This window comes from Astyanax mexicanus, chromosome 1, assembly GCF_023375975.1.
Source record: "Astyanax mexicanus isolate ESR-SI-001 chromosome 1, AstMex3_surface, whole genome shotgun sequence".
Taxonomy (NCBI): domain Eukaryota; kingdom Metazoa; phylum Chordata; class Actinopteri; order Characiformes; family Acestrorhamphidae; genus Astyanax; species Astyanax mexicanus.
The window spans coordinates 72,368,844-72,376,403 of NC_064408.1; the positions used below are offsets into that span (position 1 = coordinate 72,368,844).

At 38.0% G+C, this 7,560-nt stretch overlaps 1 protein-coding gene across 1 annotated transcript in view; it reads right to left on the minus strand.

Moving 5' to 3' along the window:
- Positions 1 to 3,176, minus strand: part of LOC103024968 (kelch-like protein 29) — a 323,277-nt gene extending 320,101 nt beyond the window's left edge. Inside the window, exon 1 of the mRNA XM_007229706.3 lies at positions 2,794 to 3,176. The gene's annotated coding sequence lies outside the window, so the exon portion shown is untranslated. The remainder of the gene's footprint in view (positions 1 to 2,793) is intronic.
- Between the last annotated feature and the right edge of the window lie 4,384 nt (positions 3,177 to 7,560).

The following is a 7,560-nucleotide window of genomic DNA, read 5'->3' on the forward strand; positions in this document are numbered from 1 at the left end:
AGACCCGGTGCTTTTCCTGATGGACTCGTTTTTCTGAATATTTTCTTTTAAATATTAAAATATATCGGAGGTTGAGAAACATGAGGTTTCATGTGCAGCATCATATACAACTCAGAGAGACCTATAGTATTTCACAACGAACAAGAAAAAGTGGATTTTAGCAGAAAGACATCTGGAGTTGAATCGGCTAGTGAATATGAATATTTTCCTATGTGGTCTTATTAAATATTACAGGGTAATAATTTAAAAGGAATTTCATTGATTTTTCAAAGTTTCTGCATAATTTAGCAGTTGAGACTAACAAGACATTGACCTGGTTTGAAGTCAAATGCTCACAGTACAGAAACATATGGGCATGCATTTATGTACAGTGTGGTGACAGGAGCAGGGGGCCAGGACACAGACCATGCAAATATAGCCATTTCATTTACTATGCAAAATGACCAATGAACATGTGAGTGTCCTGGGCTTGTAGATATAATGCTGATGATTGTATAATAGTTATATATATATATATATATATATATATATATATATATATATATATATATATATATATATATATGGAACAGAAGTTTGCTGTGGGGACAATTTAACTATGTAACACATCACTGTGTAAACATGTTTTAAGACTATGAGTTAATAGAGTTTTGTAATGTAGCTTTTATACATGCACTACTACTTTCAGGCATCTCACTGTTTCTATTCACCACTCCTGTAAACCATTCTGACTCAGACTCAGGTTTGTGTAGAACTGAACATTTCACACCAAACCACTTTACTTTAAATCACTTGGTTTACTTCTGGAAATGTATATAAGAATGAATATATTAGCAAACTACACCAAAGTATAAATAATATAGTTTGTTTCCATGCAAAATAGCAACACATGGTGCTAGCATCAGTATGCACCCTTTATCATCCTTTACTGTATGTATAGTTTGTTTCAGTTGTTTTGAAGACAGTTAAATACTTATTTCGACCTATTGGTTATACATAGGTGAACTTCCTTTTTAGAAATGTATATGAGAATGGATATATTAGCAAATTATACTAAAGCATAGATTATGTGGCTCCTAGATTCCAAGCAAAATAGCAACACCCTATAGGCTACCATCCTCTACTGTATATGTAGCTTGTGTACATGCTTTCAGTTGTTTTAAAGTATATGGTATAATGGGTATATTAGCAAAATATACTAAAGCATAAACTATGTGGCTTGTTTCCTTGTAAAATAACAACCCAGGGAACCCTGTTCCATCACCAATTGTAAATATAGTTTGTGTACACGCTTTCATTTATTTAAAAAATTTAATAAACACTTAATTCAACAGTCTAATTATGTCTAATTTGACTCCACCTTTAGTAATAGATTTAAGAAAGAATAATCAGCAAATTGCACTAAAGTATGAAGTATGAACTTAGTTTCTATGGAAAATAGCTAAACATGGTCCTAACATCAGTGTGTCATGCTCTACTGTATGTATAGTCTGTGTGCATGCTTTCAGCTGTCACATAGTTTATACATTAGGTAGTAAATTATACTAAAGTATAAACTATGTGACTCGTTTCCATGCAAAACAATAATCATCTCCTGCTCTATGTATTGGCTGTGTACATGCTTTCAGTTGTTTAAAAGACTGAATTAAATACTTATTTCAACAGATTTATTATGCCTAGGTGGACTCCCCTTTTAGAATTGACATAATTGAATGGATATATTAACAAAGTGCCCTAAACTGGAAAGTATTTAGTTTTCCTGCAAAATAGCAACACATGGTGCTAAGATCAGTGTGCACCATATACCATCTCCTACTGTATGCAGTCTGAGTACATGCCTTCAGTTGTTTTAAAGACACATTTTAACAGATTAGTTAAGCCTATGCAGACTCCTCTTTTAGAAATGAATATCATAATGAGTACATTAGCAAATTATACTAATATATAAACTATGTGCCTCATTTCCATGCAAAACAACAACCCTGTGAACCCTGTTCCATCTCCTACTGTATGTACAGTCTGTCTGTGTACATGCTGTCAGTTGTTTTATAGACTTATACAAAGACAGCACTGACTTGACATACAGCTCTGGAAAGAAATAAGAGACCACTTAAAATCTTTGATTTTTCCAAATTGAAAACCTCTGGAATATAATCAAGAGGAAGATGGATGATCACAAGCCAACAAACCAAGCTGAACTGCTTGAATTTTTGCACCCGGAGTGCACATAAAGTTATCCAAAAGCAGTGTGTAAGACCGGTGGAGGAGAACATGCCAAGATGCATGAAAATTGTGATTAAAAAACAGGGTTATTGCACCAAATATTGATTTCTGAACTCGTAAAACTTTATGAAAATGAACTTGTTTTCTTTGCATCATTTGAGGTCTGAAAGATCTGCATCTTTTTTGTTATTTCAGCCATTTCCAGAGCTATATATGGTAAATGTCAAAAGAAAACTACCTTGACCGCCCTGTCATCATTAACTGCACTGTGTTTAGTTGTTTCAGGACATCAGCTGCATCTGTCCAGCTGCAGGCAGCTTTCTAAAAGCCCTGACAGCAAGTTTTTAGCTCTGAGCGCTTGCGCACTACCCGCTTATCCTGACACATCTGGAGAGGACGGCAGGAACACGCAGCTCCGGTGCTGAAATCATAGTACATACGCCGTGCTCGCTTTGCAGTATTTAGTGTCTTCTGCTAGCGCGCGCCCTCAGCTGACGCTGGGAGCATCATCATCATCATCATCATCATCACAGCGCTGCTGCTGCTGCTGCTGCTGTCACTCAGCCTCACCTCAGCAAACTGCAGCCGCAGCCTCCGCGCGCCTGTCTGTCCTCGCTCTCCTCTCTTCAGCTGTGTGTGCTGGATGTGGAGGTGCTCCCCTCTCCTCACGTGCACTTCTCTCACTGCGCGCGCGGCTGTCTGAGAGCGACCCTCTCCCGACCCTCGCGCTCTGTCCCCGCGCGCTGCCGGCCCCCTCTCTGTCTCTCTCCGCGTCTCGCTGCTGGAGTTGTCAGTCTCTCCCCGGAGCTGCAGCTCCTCTCCTGCGTATCCAGCACTGATGCGAGCCGTGCAGCTTCAGCCTCAGCCCGACCCGAGCCGCGCTGCTACTTTACTCCGGCTGCGCTCCGCCCCTTCCTCGCTGGGCTTTGTGCTGATCGTACGCGCTGCTTATTTATTTATTTATCCATCCAGCTTTAACCCCCCACCACCTTATTCCTGCAAGCTCCGCCCCCAGCGCCGCCATTGGCTATCTCAGTGTCCCTCCGTGCACCGCTATTGGCTACTTCTCCAAGCACAAGCCCGTTCTGCTGTATGCGCTCGCCAGCTGCGTTCACTCACACACCCGTTTTCTGACTCGTCCCGCCCTCCTTTGCTCCGATTGGCTAGCAGTGGCGCGTCACCTGCGCTGCAATTGGTCAATTATATTTCTTCATATATATATTTTTTAATAAATATATATATATATATATTAACTGTACTCTAGAACATCTTAAGACTGATACACCTCACATTTTTAACAGATGAGTGGACGAGTTTTTCTTTTTTTTCATCTTTTCCTCCAATTTCTCCTGTTGATGAAACCTCTTTGTATTTTTGTTTTTGTTTTATGGGATCCTTAAAAACTGTGAGTTGTGTTCATATAATACATGCTAAAGCATAATATAATTAAAATATCATTGTATCATTGTATTTCATTTTTTTTTCTTTTCCTCCTATTTATCCTGTAGATTAAACCTGTGATTAAAATGTGTGTTTGTTTTTGTTTTATGGGATAATCGAAAAATTAAATCAGGTGTGCAATCATTCAACTATGTATAAAGATTTTATTTTGATTTGAGTTAATATGAATGACAGGTACACAATGAATAGATATGTGTGTGTGTGTGTGTGTGTGTGTGTGTGTGTGTGTGTGTGTGTGTGTGTGTGTGTGTGATGATATTTCTTGACGCCTTTATAATATAACAAATTCTGGTTCTGAACAGTCTTTAAACTTTTCTTATTATTTACCACTTTAAACGTTTTTAAAAGTAAAGCAAAGTCTTAAAAAAAGATCAAACATGGTTATTGTTGTAAAACGTGTAACAGTGTATCCAGTATTTACCCAATTAAATAATATTATTTAGAATATACTTCACATCTAGGTCTGTTTATAATAATAAGTCCATTATAACTTATTAGTTTCCTTGTTAAAGAAGACTGAGCCAAAGTCTAACCAGCAATTATGCGACTGGCTAATACACAAGTCACTAACCAATCCCAGCGGTGGGGGCGGTACCTGTCGTAAAAACAGGTGGGAAACAAAACAAAGTGATGTACATACGGGACACATCAGCGCCGCTTGCTGGTGCACACATACAACTACATCAACAGCAGCTCCTTATTTATTTTAACGTTTATTAAACGAAGCTCATATTCAGTCTTAATGATTATTGCATTATAAATTGTATTATTCTACAACAAATCTCAAAATATATTACTATAACTTGATATGATAACATGATAACATGATATTATGCCATAGCATTTAAAAACACCTGCCTAATTTTGAGAAAGTCCTTGTCACAGCTGGATTTCTTCAGGGTCTCTAGGGTCCATGTATGGAGTCTACATGACCTCTGAAGTTGTCCTGGAGTGTCTTACAAAATATATATAAGTATAATGAGACCTTTAAGTGCTATATTAGTAATATTATGATTAGTGATCATTAATTATATTAATCTTACCATCAGTATGATTTTGTGTTAGTGAGTTTGTTGCTGGTTCACCCCTTGCTATTTGGGGCACTTTTGGTATGTAGGCTGATAACTACAGTATGTTTTGAAGATTCTGAAGGTTCTGACCAAATCATTTAGTCATCAAAGACACTCAGATTCTTACGCATATCTATATTTTTTTGCTTTCAAAACACTTTCTAAAACTCATTATGTAATACCTTCAATCCATTAACACATGCCAGTGGCCAATGAAATGAGATCAATGTTCTTCACTATACCTGTCAGTGGTTTTAATGTTATGGCTGATTAGTGTAGTGAAGTGAAGATTTTATAAATATTTTAATCATATTCCGAGAGGCTTCGAAATATCGCTCTAGGAAGCGATGTTTTTCACATTTGGATACATGTACTGAGCAGTCCCAGGGGATTGTAATTGATACAGATATCTGATAATTGATCTCCAAAGATAGGAATGGATGTCACATATATAATACATCACAGACTATTAAATATTGAAGATGAGCTCTTATTCATTATTAAGCACAAGAACTGCCAATTTTCCAGCGGTCTACAGTTTACCTCCGTGGGTTCAGTTGATGTTCACATTGTGGTGTTTTGGACTGCAGTCTTTAAAATATATGGATATGTATGCGGCTCAGTGAGGCTTGGCTAGCTCCAAGGCCCTGGGGGATGCGGGACGTTGCGTTCCATTGGGCTTCAGCTGACCTGAACGTGTTATTACATCTGACCCTTAGTGAGCTTACAGAGCCCTAGCCATTGGGTCCTGTGGTCTGTCTTGTGGCAGGTTTTCTGTGTGTATCTTAAGATGGATCAATGTTTTGGTTACAATGATGCTTAAGTGTCCAGCTAGTTAAATCTGATCAATAAGACGATGAGAGATGTGTTGGGATAAGATAGGAAAGAAGTATATGAAGCAAAGCGAACCATGTCATGTTTACCTTTTTTTATGATACCGGCTACTAACTGTCTGCTTCACATCATTGCGTGTGCCATCATTACTTTAAATTTTAGGCCTTAAAATTGTGATGCCTGTGACATCATTGTGATTTATTTACCTGCTCATCTTTTGAAGGCCGGACGCTAAATATTGGAGCACTGCTGTAAGAATTACTGTAGATTAAGCACCATCATTCTGGAAAGCACAGTGCAACTACACAGTTCACACTCTAATGCTGGGGGGCTTTATACCCATCCAGACAATACCTGGGTATGGTGTTGGGCATGATGACCTTAGAGGGTAATATATGACTGTTCCAAAGCATTTCTGCCGAGCTGGCATGTGCTGTACACAGCTGAATGTCTGTGTCAGCAGCAGATATACCACTGATTAGAAGGGTTGTCTAGATACTACTGAAGTATAGTATATTTTATTCATGTGGAAATGATGTAAATCAGGTATATTCAGTGCCTCACTGTTTTCTACCACAAGACACCTGCCTCGTGTTCAGGTTCCTTTCATACCTTCATCTGTTTCTGAGCCGGGCCGTCTCCTTTTCAGCTCCTGAACGCAGAGGAGCCTCATTTCCAGGCTTACAGTAAAGAGACTGTGAGGCGCTTAGCTCATTCTCCCTAACCTGGCACTTCTCTGAGCTTATGGCAGGTCATAAAGGTGCTCGGTATGTAGAGAGTAGTCGCGAGTCTAATTCACAGTCAATGTTCCGTGTCCTTGAAGGAGACCTTTGAGTTGCGCGGCGCTCGGCTAATTGGCAACACATTCGACTGGGCCAACTGGTGGTAAAATATCCAAGTCACCTTGAATAAACACACTTGTAGTGGAGAGACACTGCGGAAAGAAACAATTTGCAAAGAAGCAAAGTACCTTGTATAACGAGACTCCTTAGCAGGAGACTGGAAATTAGACAACTGAAAAAAAAGAAAGTTCAAAAATAAGGCTTCCACATTTTGAAATGGTAAAAAATTGTAAAAAAGAAACCTTCTTTCTGCTGTTTAATCTACTGTTCCCAGTAAATATGTAAACATGCTTGAACTACACTAACCAGCCAGTTCTGTTACATCAGTAATGGGATATCCTACCCACCCAGAAAGCATTACAAAGAATCAAAACATTGATTTTATGAGGGTAATGCTTTGGATACCTGTGCCACCTAGGAACTCTAATAAAAGCTTTATAACCATGCACCAGCTCAACAAACTGATCTGTTTTACTTAGTCCAGAATAAGCATGCATGTGCTGTAAAAATACATGACTAATTGTGGTGATACTTTGCCTCAGGGACATTTTGAACAAGGAGACATCAACATTTTTCCAACAATTAGAGAATAAAGAATGGATTGCACCAACAGAGTAGAGTTGCACCAGAGAGTAAATCTAATCTTTAACAGTGATTTTAAATTCTCTAGATTTTTTCTGAAGGTTTTGATTAACCAACAATGCACACATTGTTATTTCATGATATCTTATTGAAAAAGTAGAAATCTCAATGTTAACTCGGTCCAACCTTTATATTAAACCCATATTTAAGGAGCACATTTAAGCTAATCATATGTAGCAACAGGAATAAACTCACTATTAAAATAGATATTTTAACCTTGTATTCAGGTAGATGCTCTAACATTAGATACCTAAAACCTTACACTAAGCTACCCAACCATTGAAAAAAAATATTTAAAAATGTTGTGCTTTTTATTCAAAATTAAAAACTTTTCTTTCTTACCTTTTCCTTTTTTATCTGTTTAATCTGTTTAATGGATTATGTTGATCTTATATGTCTTTTCACAAGCCCCCTAGTGACCATTCTGCCACCAGGATGGAATTTCTTACTTTTCACTGGTTTCAACCCGTAAAGGTTATTACATTCAC